At 41.7% G+C, this 20,325-nt stretch overlaps 1 protein-coding gene and 1 long non-coding RNA gene across 2 annotated transcripts in view; both read right to left on the reverse strand.

Annotated features, from left to right (window-relative positions):
* LOC121931827 overlaps positions 1–14,404 on the reverse strand; it is a 44,954-nt gene extending 30,550 nt beyond the window's left edge. Inside the window, exons 1-2 of the long non-coding RNA XR_006104218.1 lie at positions 14,364–14,404; positions 12,493–12,699 (exon numbers count right to left, since the gene is read on the reverse strand). This is a non-coding gene — a long non-coding RNA (uncharacterized LOC121931827). The remainder of the gene's footprint in view (positions 1–12,492; positions 12,700–14,363) is intronic.
* Positions 1–20,325, reverse strand: part of USP6NL (USP6 N-terminal like) — a 681,049-nt gene that overhangs the window by 584,886 nt on the left and 75,838 nt on the right. The gene's annotated exons all lie outside the window — the stretch shown is intronic.

A 20,325-nucleotide genomic window follows, 5' to 3' on the forward strand; every position in this document is an offset into this window, starting at 1 on the left:
CAGTATCCCCAGCCCTAGTCAGTGTTTGAGGAGGAGGCGGGTTGCTTTCTTTATTGCACCTCCCAATGCCAGAGCTCTCTTGCCACAGTTTTTTTTGGGGGGGGGGAATTACATTCCCTTTGGACTGCAACTCCCAGTATCCCCAGCCAGGCTTTGTTAGAAGTTCCTAACCAGAGTTTGAAAGGCGTGTGGTGGTTTGTGTGTTGGATTAGGATTCTGGAGGCCAGGGTTCGAATCCTAGCTTGGCCATGAAACCTTGAGCAAGTCACACTCTCTCAGCCTCAAAGGAAAGCAACTTTCCAAGAAAACCCTATGATAGTTCCTTCTTCAGGGTCATTGGAAACTCACTTGGAGAAGTCACACTCTCTCAGCCTCAGAGGAAGGCAATGGCAAACCTCCTCTGGATAAACTTTCCAAGAAAACCCTATGATAGGGTCGCCTTAGGATCACCATAGCCACACAACGACAACAAACTGCATCCTCTTTGCCCATGTAGTTTGCCAAGGCAATCAGGAGATGGGTGGCATCCATGGGGAGAGGAGGGCGATTGGGCATTGCACCCAGCACAGTGCCCTTGCCTGGCTGCACAATTGCGGCTTTGTTCCTCTGGCCAATTCCTTCCTTTCCACGCCTTCTCGGCTTGCAAACATCTCCTCTGCATACAGTAAGCTGCAGGCTTTCCAAAAGCCTCCTAAGAATAATGAAAGCCTGGAGAAGTTACTTTTGGCAAAAGACCTTTTCCTAGTGCTTTGACAGACCGATGCATTGCAGGGGACTGTGCTGGATGGCCCTTGTGGTCTCTTCTTCTAGAGACTTTATCACACAGGGAAAATTGAAAAGTTAACCAAAGGTTTAATCCGGGGTCATCCAAGGTATTTCACAAAAGGATTTTCAAACAGCGTTGCACGGAAACAGAAGGCGATCCAAATGCAATCGTGAGACATCCCAGGAATAGATGAATTTGGAAAAAATATGAATTTATCAATTCCTTTCCACTGCGAATTAGAAGTCAATTCACATTTGCGTTAGTATGAAATGCATTGCTAGTTCGGCCATGGGATTCCTGTAGCCATGAGATCCCATCCTCCCAGCGCATGCGCAAAGATGCCAGTTCGAAATCAAGAAGCCGATGGGTACATACTAATGTTGTAAGTTCATTCGCATTCGCACTGCTTTCTCTTTTGGATAGATGCTGTGTTCGTCTGTGAGTGTGATGAACTACTACATACCCCTTCTTCTTTTGGGACAGTGATACATTCCTCCATGTGAAAAAGTCCTAGGTTTCTATGGCTAACTAGCAACCATATAACACATCTGGCAACCATATAATAAATAATAGTAGGGTACAGCAACATCCAAAATGTACAAAACAGCGACACCTCTATAGGACCAACCAAAATGCACAAAATACACGATGCAAGCTTTGGAGGCTTCTTCCTCAGGCAAAGGCGATTAAAAATATTTTCCACCTTGCGGTGACCCTAAGGCAAATCCCATCACAGGGTTTTCTTGGCAAGATTTGCTCCGGGAAAGTTTGCTACTGCCTTTCCTCTGAAGCTGAGAGAGTGTGACTTTTCCAAGCTCACCCAGCGGGTTTAGTGGCAGAACTGGGAATTGAAGCCTGGTCTCCAGAGCTGCGGTCCAGCACTCAAATCACTATGCCATGGTAACACAGCTATTAGGGTACAATAACATCAAAAACTCACAAAGCAGCAATACCTTTACAGGGTCACCCAAAATGCATAAAAATACATGATGCAAGCTTCCAAAGCTCCACTGGCTTCTCCATCAGGCAAAGGTTTTTTTTAAAAGCGTTGCTGTTGTGTACATTCAAGGCATTTCCGACTTACGGCGATCCTAAGGCAAAGCTATCAAATCTTGCGGCTTTCTTGGCAAGATTTGGTCAGAGGAGGTTTGCCATTGCTGAGAGAGTGTGACTTGGCCAAGGTCACCCAGTGGGTTTTATGGCTGAGTGAAGAATTGAACCCTGGTCTCCCTTATCCGAAATACACCAGAATTATTTTGGATTTTCAAATACCTGTAGTTACATGTACATCCATAATGGGATATCTTGGAGATGGGAGCCATTTCTGTTTCATAGATGCCTTATACACAGAGCCGGAAGGTAATTTTATACAGTATTTTAAATAACTTTGTGCATGAAACAATGTTAGTGTACACTGAACCGTCAGAAAGCAAAGATGCCCCTATCTCCGCCTCCCATTAAAAAGTATTTCTGCATATGGAAGATTTCAGAATTGCAGTCTGCAGAAATAATCTGGTTTGACACCACTTTTAAGTGCCATGGCTCCATACAATGGAATTCTGGGAACTGTAGTTTTGTTGTGGTGCAAGAAAATCTGACCAAATCTTGCCAAGAACAACAAACTACAGTTCCCAGAATTCTATAGCACGGAGCCATGGCACTTCAAGTGGTGTCAAAACGGATTATTTCTGCAGTGTAACAAATGATACAAAGTTAGTGTACATCAGAAAACAAAGGTATCTCTGGTCTAAAAGGCACTGAAAAATAATCAAATCTGAGACCTCTTTAACTGCCCTGGATCAGTGCTAGGGAATCCTTTGAACTGTAGTTTATTGTGGCCCAAAGGTCTCTGACAGAGAAGGCTAGATGTCTTACAAAACTATAATTCCCAGAATTGTATAGCATTGAGCCAGGCAGTGAAAGCAGTCTCAAACTGGATTGTTTCTGCAGTGTGTTTTGGACCGCTATCTCAGCCACCCATGAAAAATATTTTGGTTTTTAGAAGATTATGGATTTTTTAATTCCATCCTGTTGTGTTGTGCATGTTTTCACATGCCAATGTTTTCATGCCAGGGAGGGCAGACAAACACAGCCCAAGATAAGGGAGAATGAACCTGTAACAACAACAAGAACAACCACAAAATCACCTTCCTATTTCAAAACAGGGATGCAAGAGACTAAACCCAGAACATTTCCAAGACAAAGTGGGCACAGCTCCACCAAATTGCCACTTGCCCAACCAGACTTTGGCCCTGTTGTGTTGCGCACCTTTTCACGTGCCAACTTTTTCATGTGCCAAGATGGGCAAGCAAACACATGTATTTACACTGCCTTACTGAGCCTTGCCTACTGCCTCCGGCTGCCCAATCTGTCCAATTTTACCCTTTTGTTCCTCATACTTTCCACACTACTGTTACATTCAACGTTTATTTTTAAATACTATCTTGGCCTCACCTTTTGCAGCCGAAAAGTCTCAAAAACATCCACTGCATGACCAACAACCAACCCAAGTTTCACATTGGAAACATGTTAATAAACTGCAGTTTGGATGTATTCCTGCTCATGGTGGAAGTGAGCAAGAAAGAAGTGAGTAGTTACAATGTACCAGTTAATGAAATTTGGGAGTTCGGCCCAGAGCTTAGAAAAGTTTCATTTTTTTATTACAGTCAGCCCTCCTTAACTACGGATTTTTTTTTAATCCACGGAGTCAAGCTTTCCTTCTTTGCATCCATGGCTTGAAAATACTTTAACAATATATAAATTCTAGAAAGCAAATCTTGATTTTGCCGTTTTATATTTTTTCTATGCCATTGTATTGAATGGGACTTGAGCATCCATGGATTTTGGTATCCATGGGGGCCCTGGAACTAAACCCCAGCAGATAACAAAGGCCACTGTAGTATTATTTTTAAATTTATTTTTATTTGTTCATTAAAACTGAGACAGTACTGGATTCAAACTGTATAACAATATGCTACCTAACATTACATAGCACATCATACATAACTGTAAATTAAAAGAAATAATAAAATAAACATTGACTCCCTGAGTGTGCTCCTTCTTTGCATCCACACTGCAGAAATAATCTGGCTTGACACCATTTGAATGGCCATAGCAAAATGCTATGATGTCACAACCAACTACAGTTCCCAGAATTCCACAGCGTTGAGCCATGGCCATCCAAGTGGTGTCAAGCCCGATTATTTCTGCAATGTGGATGCAAAAAGAGAGAGCACTCAGAAAGTCAATGCTTGTTCTATCATTTACTTTAATTTACAGATATGTGTGATGCAGGCCTTGACTGGGTTTCTTGCATCATTTCAACTACTTTTTTCCATTTGAAAATAATAAATTCTTCACCTCACTTTATCTATAACTCTTGTTAATGTGAAATCTCATGTTTCCATAACATAGGAGCTTATCACATTGGGGCTGCTTTTCACATTAAAGAGAGATTAAAGTGCATTTAAAGCATCCCGCAAATGAAGTGGAAGTGGTGAGTAATTGCACGAATGATTATCACGTGGCAATTGTGCAAATAAAGTGATGTCGGAAATGCATTGTCGCTGAAATCCACAAAGTAAAAAGATGCACATTAATGCTTCTTTGTGACCACTTTAATGGCAGGTTTTGTGCAACGGCGTGTGAAATTGTTACACGTAGTTGCGCAGTTTTTCCAGGATATTCACGGGATAAACTCCCAATCTCCTTCGTATGATAAAATCCTCGGATCCCTCAACCACCATTAGCCACACTAGCTAGGGATTTCTGGGCAAACTTTTAAAAAGTAATATGTCCAACATTTCATTTTGATCCAAGGCTTTCTAAACAGTTGTATCTTAATAACTGAATTACTTTAAACACTTTTTTTGATTTCGAGAGAGGTTAGGGACACAGAAAGGCTCCTTGCATTGAGTCAGACCATTGGTTCATTTAGTTCATTTAGCCCAGGTTTGTCTATTCTGACAAGTAAGGTTTTAAGCAAGACTCTTTCCTACCCTGCTTGGAGATGCTTAATATTTCCTGGTGGTATTCCATCCATTCAGCTACTAAGCTTGACCCTGCTTAGCTTCCAAAATCAGAAAATTTGAGGGATGCAGACAGTATAGTGATGCTGAGGCAGGTTAGAGTAATGCTTACTTTTTGAAAAGAGAGGTCCTAGATTTGGGTTGTATGTGAGGATAACACATACACTATTATTTCAGCCTAGTATGCTACAAATAATTGTAGTAGTTTTCTCTCTGTTGCAGAAGAAGAAAATAAACATTGTTTTATAGTATTCTCCTTCTACTTGAACATCTTGAACTGTTCTGGAGGAATTATTCTGTTTGGAAAACAAATGGGTTGTTTGTTTTGCACAAAAACTGTTTTATGTTCAGAAAAAGCTTCCTGTGCAGAGGACAGAGAACTTGTTTTCTGTGCAAGAAATCTGTTTTCTACAAATAAATAAATAAATAACACATGCATTTTTCTATGCAGAATAATTCTTATGCAACACTTTGGGATATTTTCAGAAGGGGAGAAAATTGTGGGAGATTCTCACTGGTTTTTTATTCATTCCAAAGTTTGTCAACTTTCAGGAACCTATTTTTTTGACTTGGGGGTGAATAATAGTGAATATTCTTTCGATCCCTACCTGAGGACCAATGAATTCTGCTGTTTGCTGCCCTTCCTTATTTGAAATATGTTGCAACAAGCAGCAGAGGTTCATTGTTGAGGCCAAAGCCGCTTTCTGTACATGCTCAAGTGAACCTTCCTTTATTGCATGTGCTGATGTGCTCTTTTTTTTTTTTTAAGTATAGCCTGCGATAAGACTAGCAATCCCTGCAAAAGTCTTGTGTGTTTTACTTACAGTGCTATGTTCTCTGCAGAGTTATTAGCATCCTGGTTAATCCAGCCCTTGCGTGTACTGCAAACAGAAAGCCACATATTTAATATTGTTTATGGGACCAAGGTCCATGGCAGAAGACTAACAATACCAAGAATTATTGAGGCACCCAAGTGAAACTGGAGGTGGAGAAGTCACCGAGTATCTTAACGTGGTCAGAAATTCCTTCTCAGTGACAAATATGATAATCAGACAAATCCTTTGCAAAAGCATTGCACACAGTGCCCTGCAAGGGAAAGGTGGGTGTATGCAAATCCTAACCAGGATATCACTTGTGCTGTTTCTAGTAGTGCTAAGTCTGTTCCCCACCCACAAGACCAGTCTATGATGTTAACCAAAATGCACCTGACTAGCAGCCCAAATTAGTAGGCCAGTGCATGTTCAGAGGTCAGGTTTTCACAATAGAGTGTGTCTTTGTATTATGCTTTGCATTATGCTAAAGAGATTACAGTTATTCTTGACATTCCCCACCCTTGGGACTGAGACCTTTCTTTGGTGCTTATGCTTTTCTGTAAAGCATCCATGCACACTGATAATACTCTCATGGGTCCAAAACCCACTGCAGAAATAATTCAGTTTGAGACTGCTTTAACTGCCCTGGCTCAGTGCTAGGGAATTCTGTGAGCTGTAGTTTTGTGAGATTTGGCCTTCTCTGTCAGAGGCCTCTGGTGCCACAATAAACTACAATTCCCAGGATTCTCTAGCACTAAGCCAGGGCAGTTAAAGCAACCTCAAATTGGATTATTTCTGCAGTGGGTTTTGGACCATAGTCTACACAAAGCAAGCTCAAACAATTGTAGACTCACAGAATTGTTGAATTCAAAGAGACCCCAAAGATTACCAAAGTTCATGCAGGAAATCAGTGGCTAAAGCATTTCTAAGCATTGGCTATCCAACATCTGTTTGAAACGAAAATCCTACAATGGAGATTCCACCATTTTCTATAGTAACTGATTCCACGGTCAAATAGCTCTTACCATGAGGAGGTTCTTCCTAACGTTAGTCAGAAAGGAGATAGTTTAGGAAATACCACTACACTGCCACTACATCTGATAGTAGTCCTGATGAGGAATCTATACCAAGGAGACGAGGCCACCATCAGAACAGAATTCAGGGAAACAGAGTGGTTCCCAATAGGCAAAGAAGTCAGGCAAGGCTGCATCCTATCACCTTACTTGTTTAACTTATATGCTGAAAACATCATAAGAAAAGCAGAATTAGAATCAGAAAAAAAAAAGAGTGAAGATAGGAGCAAGCAACATTAACAGCCTAAGAAATGCAGATGATGACACCATAATATTAGCAGAAGACATTCGGGAATTGGAACAATTAATAAGGAAAGACAAAGATGAAAGGTCAAAGGCAGGTCTGATGCTGAACATAAAGAAAACAAAAAGCAGGACCACAGAAGAAATACACAAATTCAATCTAGACAACGAGGAAATTTAAAGAATTCCCATATCAAGGATCAAATACTGACCAGAATGGAGACTGCAGTCAAGAAATAAGAAGAAGACTAGGAATGGGAAGGGCAGCTATGAAAGAACTGGAAAAGATACTCCAAAAGCAAAGACATACAACAGAGCACTAAAGTTAGAATTGTTCAGGCCATTGTATTCCCAGTTACCATGTACGGATGTGAGAGTTGGACAGTGAAGGAAGCAGACAGAAAGAAAATCAACCCATTTGAAATGTGGTGCTGGAGAAGAATACTTAGGATACCATGGACAGCCAAGAAGACAAACAAATGGGTTCTTGAACAGATCAGACCATGGCTCTCCTTGGAAGCAAAGATGATCAAGTTGAGATTATTGTACTTTGGCCACATGATAAGAAGGCACAGATTGCTAGAAAAAAACAATAATGCTAGGAAAGGTAGAGGGTAGAAGAAAGAAAAGAAGAACACAGACAGATGGATAGGACTCGATCAGGCGGGTTGAGGCAAGGCTGCAGTGGAGGATAGGGATTCTTGGTGATGTCTCATCCTCAGGGTTACCATGAGTCAGAACTGACTCAAGGGTAGCTAACAACAACTGGGAAGGGTTAGGGCTTGCCCCCTTGTATACCTTCCTTTCTGACTTAATTCAGTACAAACATTTACACTGTGAATTCATTTTGTAGCCATTTAAGTAAATCAAGGACAAAGAGGAAGGTGGGAGAAAGAGAGAGAATCTGGAACATTTTCAAAGAAACTGAAAAAGAGACAACAGAGGATGAATTGGCACTGTCCCTGCCAGATTGGGACAGTTGGGGGATATGTAACAGGGGCTGGGCAAATTTTTCCCCTCCAGAAGTTTTGAACTACAAATCCCTTAGTGTCTTACCATTGGTCCTGTTGGGTGGTCCTGCTGAGAATTGGAGGGCCAAACAATTGGAGGGCCAATTGCCCCCCCCCCCTCGGTTTTTCTTTGGACTAAGTCAGTTTGTCTCCTCAACTGGTTTCTTGTCTTTGACAGCTGCTTTGTGATGTGTGTGAAGTCATGGGAGTTCCACTGCTACATCACAATAGTCCTGAACTCAGCATTGTCACCAACATCTCTCCTGGAGCAAAGGGATGAGAGTCTGGCACTTTTAAAGTACAAGATGAAAGGCATATAGAAGAGACGGACCTAGACCAACGTTCCCCAAATGTTGGTCCTCCAGATATTTTGGACTTCAGTTCCCAGAATTCCTAGCTGTTGGCTAACTGGTTGGGCTGTCTTCAAGATGAAGCCCACAACATCTGGAGGACCAAAGTTTGGGAATCACTCACCTAGACCAAGGGTGGGCATGCAGCCCCCAAATGTGGTTATCTGTGGGCCTTGACCCCTAGAGTCATTGGACTGCCGTTTTTGTGCATCCAAAAAGTCTGAATTGCCGGGAAGCTTCCAGGAGTGGCAAATAATAACTGTGTTCCACTGTGTGCTGTTCTTGGCCTGACACAGCATAGGCTCATCCCACAATCCCAATAGTAAAGGAGTAAACATTAGAAGAGGGGGAAACAGTTCAGGCCTGCCAGTTGCAAAAGAAATAAGGCACTGTGACCTTTGTTTTAAAAGCATCTGTGGCTACATCTGCATTGAAGAAATAATGCAGTTTGACACTGCTCTAACTGCCATGGCTCCATGCTATGAAATTTTTGGATTTGTAGTTTTGTGAGATATATTGCCTTCTTTGTCAGAAAACTCTGGTGCACAGCAACCTTCAGGATCATTATTAAAATTTAAGCCATAATCTTGTTGCCTCCACCAGAACATTGGCCATTAACCTGGTTCTGACCTTCCAATAAGTATTCCACTGATAACCCATACAAACAGATATTCATTTCCAATAACCTTCTAATCAATTTTCCCTCGGAATTATATAGAATGGACAAAGCAATACAATATGATGGAGAACATCTGGAGCTTGATCACAGTGACATACACGATTCAAAAATGGGGTCTGTAAATATCTGCCCCTGGTCACATTTGAGGGGTGTTCATTCATTCTTGCAAACAAAAAGGCTTTCCTCAACACCAGCAGTGAAAGTGTTTGAAAATAATCCAGAATCCTTCCTTAAAAGGGGGGGGGGGGATACAGAGCATCGCTGGAGAACACACTCTGGGAGGAGTTGGATATGTCAGTTGATGTTCTCTCTCTGCAAGGCAGAACCTAATAGATCCAAGACACTCCTTTTCAATTAGTAAAAGGAGAGAATCAAAATTTAAACCCACAGAAATTAGTTTACTTTCATAAAATTAAGCCCAACTGGCATAGTAAACATCAGATAGTTTAAGAGACAGGATTCCATAGCATTGAGTCATGGCAGCTAAAGCGGTGTCAAACTGCATTATTTCTGCAGTGCAGATGTGTCTCAGCCTGGTATTTTGCCTCAGTTTTCTTTTCTGACAGAATTATTGACACTTGGCCCAGTCTGTTTAAAGGTCACACCGTGCCTCATGCAAGTGCCCCAAAGAGACTGCCTTTCACGTCAAATGAACAAACATTGTAAAAGATACAGGACAGGCTGATCACTGAAATTTGGAACAACAGGTACACCGTGGAAAAAGTTAAGGAGAGGAGCTATTGGTTGTGGATTAACTGAAGTGTATCTCCACTTTAGACGTATACTTTAACTCTAATGGTTGTATTCTATGGAATTCTGGTTTGTTTGTTTTTTAGCTTGGTAGGATTATCTTCTAAAGAGCTCTAGTCCAAAAAAAACAAATACTATAGTTTTTTGTGGGTTTTTCAGGCTATGTGGCTATGTTCTAGAAGAGTTTATTTCTGATGTTTCACCAGCATCTGGGGCTGGCATCTTCAGAGATTTCTCTGAAGATGCCAGTCACAGATGCTGGCGAAACGTCAGGAATAAACTCTTCTAGAACATGGCCACATAGCCTGAAAAACCCACAAAAAACTATGGATGCCAGTCATGAAAGCCTTTGACGTCACAAAATGAATACTATCTAGAAGAGGATTCTAAGGACCTTACTAATCTAAAAATTCCAGGATTCCTTAAAATACAAGTGTACCAATTAAAGCAGTATAAACCTCCTATAACTGTGTAGTATACATACTCTGTTGCACAGTTAATAGAATTGCTACATGGAATCTCAGAATCATTGAGCTGGAAGCGACTACAAGGGCCATCTAATCCGACCACAGTTATGCATGAATACACAGCTAAAACACTCCTTAAAGATGTCCAACCAGAAAAAGAGAGTCCAACAATGGGACTTAGAGCAAATCAGCATGACATAGTGGCTTGACCATTTGGACTATGACTCTGGAGACCAGGTTCAATTCCCAGCTCAGCCATGAAACCCACTGGGTAACCTTGGACAAGTCACACTCTCTCAGCCTCAGGGGAAGGCTCCTCTGAACAAATCTTGCCAAGAAAATCCCATGATAGGGTTGCCTTAGGGTCACAATAAATTGGAAATGACTTGAAGGCACACAACAACAAAAAAGAGCAAATCAAGCCTGAGCTCTCCTTAGAAGCCAAGATAACTAAACTGAAACTGTGGTATTTGACCATATATCAGGACAAGATATGGTTCACTAGGAAAGACAATAATGTGTAACAAAGTAGAAGGCTGTAGGAAAAGAAGAAACCACATTCCAGATGGAGAGACTCAATCAAGGAAGCCATGGCCCTGAGTCTGCAAGACTTGAGCAGGGCTGTTGAGCATAGGATGACTTGGAGGTCTCTTATTCATGGGGTCACCATTTGTCAAAGTTGACTGAACAGCAGCTAACAATAACAGCATAATTTTGGGGTCTATTCTGCAGTTCCTGTAGCAGCCACTGCTACCACAGCCAGGTGAGCCTTGGAGAAGGGCCTCTAAGAGAGGAGCATGGAATGAAAACTGTAAAGTCAAAGATGAAGAAAATCCAGCAAATGCTTTGCTCAGCCAAGGACCAGAGAGACCCTCTCACAGCCGCAGGAATTTACCGCATACCATGCAGCTGCGGAAAAGTCTACATAGGGACCACCAAAGGCAGTGTGCAAACCAGAATCAAGGAACACGAGACTGGGCCAGCCAGAAAAATCAGCAGTAGCAGAACATGCCACAAACCATCCTGGGCATAAAATACTGTTTGAAAACACTGAAGTTCTGGACCATGCCAACCATTACCATGTCAGGATGCACAGGGAAGCCATTGAAATCCACAAACACCTGGACAGTTTCAACCGGAAAGAAGAAACTCTTAAAGTGAATAAAATTTGGCTACCAGTCCTGAAGAATAGCAAAATAAGGACTCAGCAAATGCAAATGGGAAACCATTCAGAGTCAGGGGCTTTCCCAGCAGATAATGATAACCAATTAGCAGACATTAATCCTCGTTTGCATTAGCCTTCCAGGCTGAGGCCAGCCATCAACACAGAACAATACACATGCAAATCACTCCTGCATTCCCAGGCTCACACAGTATATGTACACCCAACTTTTCCAGGCAAGCATTCTCTGAAGATGCCAGCCACAGATGCTGGCGAAACGTCAGAAAGAAACTCTGCTAGAACATGGCCACATAGCCTGAAAAAAACACCAAAAACTAGGAATGAAAACTCTTTGCTTGAAGTTCTTCCAATCCTGGAGCTAGCCCTGGTCAAGATGGTACATGAAATTTTGCTGTCTCTGCACTGAAGGTTGCACTGGAAAATGGGTTCAAAAATACAGAGATGGGTAGGAATTCCCACCAAAGTTTTACAAAGCTGGACAAGTGGCACCTGCTAGATTGGCAACAAAATGTTGTGCTGTGGAATGCTCCTGATCCAAGCAGCCAGCCATGTCTTACATCAGCAAAATCCATTCTGTTCCACTCTCACATAGGACCCTTTCACACTATATAACCATAATGCTGTGGTTCTACTTTATCTGCCATGATGGCACCCTGAGGAATACTAAGATTTGTAATTTGGGGAGGCAAAAGAGCTCTCAGTGCCCTTCCCTAAACTACAACTCCCAGGATTTCATAGGATGTTGCCACAGTAGCTAAAATCATAGTGCTACAATTACATAGTGTGAAAAGGTTCCAGGGCAGGGCATTTTTGGCACATCTACAAAACCTGGAATTCTCCCAACTCCCCAAATTTGCTTATGTGTGTCCTCTTGTGTGTGGATGGTGCCATCTTGTATGCGTAAAGAGTGTTAGTCAAAGAACAGACTGCACTGTTAGTATATAGGATGATTTTGCAATCTGAGTTCCAAAGGACAGTATGCTAAAGGTGATACAGGGATGTATTTAAATGGTGGCTTCCTCCCCCTTCTGAATAAAAGAAAAACATCTTCCCACAGGATTATATCTTAAAAGTGATTTTCTATGTTAACTTTTAATTTCTAGAAAGAATGCAAAAGAAACTCCAGCCTACCACAAAATTAATTGTTGGATAATCATTAGAGTAGGAGCAAAGAATCTTTGACTATCTTGATGTTTTAGATGTAAGCTTTCCCACTTTCTTTCCTCTGGATATTATTCAGTGTGGAGGGTTGAACAACTGTTCCTCATTTCTTGGTTAGAGTATCAGCCACTGGTAGTTGGTTGATCCACTGTCCACTGGTTGCATCTTGAATAGCTCCTGGGGATTGAAACCTGATTGAAACCTGATCCAGATTCACCATGCCATTGCTATAGAAGCCACCACGGGTGTCAGCCCCTGTGGTTTGGAAAGGAACCCCTTTACATGACCTTTGGTGATGTGGTTTTTCTGCCCATCAGGTCCTATGAGCCTCAGTCAACACTGCAGGGATTTATTTTGCATTTCTTGGGCGCGTTCTCGACAGGCCCTGTGGGGCGTTGTTGTTACGCGCGAGGGGTGGCACTTCCTGACGTGCCTTGCCCCTTGCACGTAACAAGGGCGTCAAAATGGCAGCGCCCTATACAGATGGGCACCACCATTTTGATGTGATGGACACCTAGTGTCCACACGTCTCGGCGCCCTTGTGACGCCGCAAAGGGCACCGCAAGAAGAAGCCGCTTTTTATGGCTTATTTTTGCTGCATGGAGGAGCCACACAGTTTGTCCGCTGCGGCTCCTTCACACAGCAAACACGGGCGCCGGCAGACTGCCCTTTTGGGCCATCTGTAAAGCACCTTACTTGGACTCCATCCTTCCATCTCGCATACAGCAGTAAACAAAAGACATACAATGCTTCCTGGATTGTGCTAATAAACCATCCTTTCCCCGTTTCAGTTTTCTGATTTGGATATTTTAGATACTTGACATTCCTGTCATCAGTGATAACAGAAATGGTACTATAAATACAACCAAAGGGAACTCATCTTCATATTCATATGTGTGTGTGGGGAGGGCATGCACACTACTTTGCATTCCTGTAACTAGCGATAATAAAAATGTTACTATAAATACAGCCAAAGGGAAATGACACACACACACATCTCTGAATGAGAATACTTTCCCTTCAGGTCTCTTTCTCTCTCTATTTGCCTGCAAGCTATTATGTTTTATATTACAAATTTTATTGCTGTTGTTAACTGCCTTCATGTCAACCTTGATCCTGTAAATGAAAGACCTCAAAGATGCGCTATCCTCAACAGGGCCATGTCTTCTTTGATTGAGTCTATCCATCTGGAATGCTGTATCACATGGGGGAAATCCAGTGCAAAAATGGGAGTTTAACTAACATTGGGGCAAAACAAACTGTCCTGAAATGGTGGTCTGTAGGTGCCCATTTTAACTCTGGAGGGACGCCACAACAGCCAAACCATGCAGCATTCCTCTGGATTAAAAAGAACCTGAGAAAAGCAGGTTCTTTTTATGGCACCCAACTGACGTCACAAGTGCGCCCTTGGTGCACCAGTGATGTAAGTGATGCATAGTGATCTTTGTATGCTGGACATCTCTTATGCATCATGGCGACGTCCATGTGCACAGGACGCTACCATGATGCTGCCATCCGTACAAACTAGTGTTCCAGAGCATGCGGTTGCTGTGTGCTCTGGAACCCTAGTATCGGCAGCAGCACGCCGCTTTGGGCCTGTCTGTCCCGGGCCTGAATGGAAAGTGAAGAGAAAGTAGACAAAAGCTGCTCCTTTTTACTTTCAGAAAATCCTGAAAGTAAAAAGGAGTGGCTTTCGTTTACTTTCCATTCGGGTTAACACAAGTTTAACAACGACATGTGTGACAATCAACCCACTTTTGTGGGCTTTTTCTACCTTTTAAATACTGTTTTTGCATGGGATTTCCCCTGTGTGATAAACTCCTTCCTCTTTTCCTACTTACTTTGATCTTATCAGGCATTATTGACTTTTCTAGTGAGTCATACCTTCTCCTTATGTGGCTGAAGTATGACAATCTCAGTTTAGTCATCTTGGCTTCCAGGGAGAGTTGAGGCTTGATCTGTCCAAGGACACATTTGTTTGCTTTCTTAGCTGTCCACAGTATCTTCAACACTCTTCTTCAGCACCACATCGCAAATGAGTTGATTTTCCTTTTATCAGCCTTTCTTCATCATTTCAGCTCTCATGCTAATGCATAGTGATAGGATATACAAAATCTGATTTTATTACACATCTATTTTACACATTTAATTTACAGATTTTAGCACAGAAGCTGTTTCTTGTTATACTTGCTTTTCTATATCTGTTTTTCTATGTGTCTCAATAGAAGAGAATACAATAATTTTTTTAAATTGTGATTTTTTGCTCTTTGATAACATACTCTTCTGCATGCCTATTGAGAAGGAAGCCCCTTTGGCTTCTGTGGGACTTTCTTTCAGGTGTTGCTGTCTTAAGGAGGCCATACCAATTGGCTCCTTTGAACTCAGCAGAAGTTACTTTTGCATATGCATCCATAGGACATTTTGGGAAGCCTTGGCTTGACAAATTTCTGCTTTACATATTATTTGTATTGTAACAATAACAGAGGCAGGTGAGTGGAAAGATAAAAAGGTTCAGAGGTCTCGTAAAACCTGATGTGATGGCTTTAGGGTCAAGGTTAGCATTGCAAAACTAGGCCAGATCAGTAAGGGAAGCAAGCTACTCTCCTTCACTGCTTACTAGCTGTTATTGCATAAAGGTTTACACAGAACAGTCAATATGACTTTTAGCATAGATTTGCTTTTTGTTTTTCCCCATCCTTCTCACACAGCTGTTTTGTTCCCTGGCAGAGTTAACAGGGTGAGAAGGATGGATGAGGCCCCTGAGGATGTAACGGTCACCAGTCCAGAACGACAGCTGTCCCAATCAATGAAGAAAAGCCAGAAGCAAACCACAGAGGTGGGACTATTGGATATTACTAGGAAAAGATGCTCATGATTTTACATACCCTCCAATTCTCCTTATTTGTCAAGTACAGACTCCATTAATCTTCTGTCACCCCACTTTCTTAGCTGCATTTAAAATGCCCCAGTTTTTCTTTCCTCCCTCCACTTTCCCTCTTTGTCCTTAGAATACTTCAATGGCTGCAAACTGAATTCAAAGTGCAAAAGTAGTTTATACACAATTAATTTGGTGGAGAGAAACAAGAAGGCAAAGTCTTATTCTTCCCTGTGGGTTCAGGAAAAAGCAAACTCCTGCAGCCTCCCCAAGCTTGTATCTTCTTCCTCATTAATTACTCATGTCATCTTGACCACACTCTGATGTTGCTTGGCCACACATTTTTTTTTAATCTGTGATTGTGAAATGTTATATATGGATATGTTTTATCTGGAACTATATTTTACACCTGACCCTGGTTGATGGATCTTGAGGCTCTCGTGGTGCAGGGAGAGAGAAGAAAAAGTAAATCTGAAGATCCTGGAGCCTGTAAAGGCCATATAAAAATATTATGGTGAGCTAATGCCCTGCTTTCATGGAGTTACTAGAGAATTTTTGAACATTTTCACATATGACATTGAAACACAATGGGAGTCTCTTATGAGAAACATTGACATGGGATTGTAAAGTACTAGAGTATAACCCAAATCTACCCTTTCTGGCCTCCAAAGACATAGCTGGGAACAAAGAATGATTAACCCACAGGGGAATCTATCTGCAACATGTGCATTAAAAAAAACCCTCATACATGTTTATCTTAATGCCTACTCAGAAGATAAAAACTCACGTGTAACATTTGAAATGCAAATTAATATTTTAGGGAAGGTAACGTGGTGCCCTTCAGGTGTTTTGGACTATCACTTTCATCACTCCTGACCATCAGCTGAGTTGACTGGGAATTATGGGAGTCACATTCCTATACATGCATAGGGTACTGGTTGCTTATCCCAGTGCTAGGGCAATGCAAGTGTTAGCTGCAGCTATGTTAAGATGGTTCACGATGAGTCCATGAACAGAAGAGCTGGTAAAAGCATTTGCTTTCAGATTTCTGGGATGCACACTTGATGATGCCTCTCCACCTGTACTTTACAACTATTTGCTGTGCTCTGTGACCTTGCTTTGTTCCTGTGGCTTTTCTTGACCTCCAGACTGCCAAGGTGCAAGCTGTAAACAGCAAGCACCAGCCACCTCCTGGCTCCTGAGTCCCTTTGGTTCCTTTCTGCCCTTGCCAGAGAGGACTGCGGTATGCATGCACATTTTAGCTACTTAACATTCCTGTGACCAGTGATGTAGAAAGGGTGCTATAAATATTGTTGGAGGAATTTGACCTTGGCTGTTTGGGCTTTGGCTCACAAAATACCCTTCAGAAACTGTTGTAGGGCATACTCACAATTGTGCATTCAAGCTCTCCAACCTGGCCCCTTCCTTGTGTGTTGAACCAAAAGTGATGGGAGTTGTAGTTCAGCATGCCTGGAGAGCACCAGGTTAGAAAAAAAAAAGCTCTTTGTGCTGCAGGACATTAGGGTTACTCACTTCTGCTCTGCTTTCTATAACATAGCATAGATGACCTCCCCCCCCCCATGAACAGCTACTTTGCTCTTCAAGAAACTCGCATTTTGCTATAATACAGGGGGTCCCACTTTTTCTTCCCTAGATATTGTCAGACCACAGCTCTCATCATTCTTGATCATTGGCTATCCTGGCTTATTCATTTCATTTCTGTGCTGTCTTTCTCCCAGAAAGAGACCCAAAGCAGCTCACAGATAAAATGGTTTAAAAGATGAAAAAATAAAGATTATAGGAACTGTAGACCTACATCTTTTGAGAATCCATGACTGGAATCAACTGCTTTGATTCATTTCATTTATTCATGTCCCATCTAGTAACATTATTTAGGGTCTCCCCACCCCAAGGTCAGCAGGCTAAGCACTTCCCCCCCATGGACATCTGGGGCCTTTGCACACTACACAGTTACAGTGCTATGATTCCACTTTAACTGCCTGACTGCATCATAAGGAATTCTGGCATTTGTAGTTTGGTGAAACACTAGAGATCTCTGGCAGAGAATTTTGTATCCCTCAGGAGTCCACAGAATGGAATTATGGCAGTTAAGGTGGAATCATAGTGCTATAACTGTAGTGTGAAAGGGCTCCCAGTGAAGGGCTGGAGGAAGGGAATTCACTTTGTGGATTTCAGCTTTGCACAGCATCTGAAGAGCTCTTATCAAGACTGAAGACTACCAATGACTCAAACCTAGATCAGAGCTTTAGTAAGCATTGTACATGTTCTCCCAGGTTCTCAGCAATACAACAGGGGAAATCCAGAGCCCTGTCATTAGGTCATTTTTGTTCCATTATGAAAACAGCTCAAATCATGCAGAAAAAAATATTTTCTATGGTCTGAGGCAGGAAAAATAATCAGTTTTTGAATTTTAATAACAGTTACAAAAGCCCCTTCAGTTTCCAGATGAGTTTCATAAGTAGCACATTTTTGTTGTGTCATGCAGACTTGTTCTCTATTGCTCCAGGGATGTAGCCAAGGGGGGGGGGTCTTGGGGTCTGGACCCCCCTTCCATTAGAAAAATGAATGGTGTGTGCAGCTGCGCCGCCACACCCAAGCCCCATTATAATGGTGGCACTTAGTCTGGATCCCCCTCCTAAAATCCTAGCTACGTCCCTGATTGCTCTAGAAGGGCAGGACTCGAACCAAGGACTGGAAATTGTAGGGAAGCAGATTCTGGGTAAACTAATGTTACCCCAAAATCTGGAGAAGCTCTGTTTGGCAGTAGAAGAGGCATACTCAGAAGGCAGTGGGTTCACATTCACTGGAGGTATTTAAGCAAAGAATGGGCAGCCACCTGCATGGGATGCTGTAGCTGGATCTTGTTTTGCAGAATGAACTGCTGTTAACTGGGGGTTGGACCAGGTGATTTCCAAGATCCATTACAGCTCTAGATTCTATAAACATACATTTATTTATTAAAATAGTTCCATTCTTCCCTTTATTACAAGATCTCAGGGCAGTGTACAGATGATCATTTTAGAAGAATATGCATTTAAAGCAAGAAACCACTTATGGATCTTGTAGCACCTTTGAGGCTAACTGTATAGAAGAAGTTGTAGCCATTTAAACAATCTTAAAACCACTTAAAGCACTAAATCACTTAAACAGACTTAAAACATATCAGACCATTAAATGATTAAAATGAACAAAAACAATTTAAAGCCTGTGTAGGTTTGGACAAAACTGAGGAACCCTGAAAGCTTATAAGCACCATACCATATAATAAATATATAATTTTAAAAACACAAAATAACTAACATAATATAACAACCAGTTGTGCACAGCTTAACAGTGCAATCCTATCCATCTGTACTCAGACTCAGAATAAGTCCAATTGAATTAAATGTGGCCTGCTTCCAAGTTAGTAGGTATCAGATTGAAAACTAAAAACTAACAGAGTGCAATTTCCTTTAAAGCATCTAGGCAAACATATTAATTGGGTGTGAAACATACTGTAATATCTGCATCAGATAAGTCTTTCCAGACTCAGTATTCCATCCTGTGCAAATTTATTGCAACACAAACTCACTGAAATTTTAAACCCTCATTTGTGGCAGATGAGTTCCCACCATGGATAAGTCAGAGAGCTGCGAAACATTATCTTTCTGGAGCATGACTCCGAGAAACACCCAGATAGCACTGATAGTGACCATGCTGTCTTAGGATTCTGGAAGATGCACTTGAAAGAAGTATGTGGCTGTTTTCAAACTCTGAAAATGGCTTGCAGTTTGCTTTGTGTCACCTTGCGTGTCTTGTGTCACAAGTGGCAAGAATGAATGCTGGAATTAGGTGACACAGAGCTCAAGGATCCTGGTTTCTTGCCAAGAAGGTTGCTGCATGCTGCAATGACATATCTGAGCTTACCCAAGATAACCAGGTTTGCCAACTCTGCTCTGGCTCTGAGCTGATTTGAGCCACAGGAGCTACAAAAATAATTAACTAAAGTAAAAGCTGAGCATTTAAAGGAGCTTGCTTGTTTATTAATGAGTCACTGTTTCCACCAGAATCAAATGCACCCATTATGATATACATTAATTAAAAGCACCAAACCAGGATAATAACATTTTAAGTCCTCAACACTGCAAACTCAACCTGAAATAAAAAAGAAACAAAAACAATAATGAAGCACCAAGCTTAAGGGTATACAATGTAATTGTTGCACCATTTAAGAAATCTTTTAAAAGTAATTAGGTGTGGTCTTTCACTGATCAGTCGATTGTGAGTAACAACTGTAATTTTGAATCAAGAAGCTGAGCTTTGGTTTTTAATAACACACTTGAATCCCAGTCGTAGTAGGAAGAGTTCCTCCTTCTGCACGTTGGGAGAATGCATCCTTTAACGGAATTCTTGCCAAATGATTTGGATCCACCTCAGTTACAAAAATAATAACTTTTAATTGACAAGATTTTTCCACAGTGTCTCTCTCTCTCTCTCTCTCTCTCTCTCTCTGTGTGTGTGTGTGTGTGTGTGTGTGTGCGTGTGTGTGTGCGCTGGATCCAAATATATACAGTTGGATCCAAATTTAGGCAGTTGTACCTGGGCTTTTCCAGCTCATCTTCCTCATAACTTCCTCTGCAGATTCCTGAAAAGGAAACACAAAAGATCAGGAGGCCCCACTGAATGTTATGAGTAGTGATACAAAGGCAGTCCCTGGAAACTGGGTGGAATCCCCTTCTTCTGCAGTCAAACCTTCTAAAGCAGAGGGTTCCCCCATTGGAAGGCAGTGCTCATTCTCTTTTTATTGATTTGTTTTGAAAATGAAAACTTTTTTTTAAAGAAAATCAGTTAGTTGAACTAGGAATCCATTGATCAAACATTGCAGCTGAAACTGATGGGCAGAACCTTGTACACAATGGGGAAGGAGG

Source organism: Sceloporus undulatus, chromosome 5 (genome assembly GCF_019175285.1).
Source record: "Sceloporus undulatus isolate JIND9_A2432 ecotype Alabama chromosome 5, SceUnd_v1.1, whole genome shotgun sequence".
In the NCBI taxonomy this organism is placed as follows: Eukaryota; Metazoa; Chordata; class Lepidosauria; order Squamata; family Phrynosomatidae; genus Sceloporus; species Sceloporus undulatus.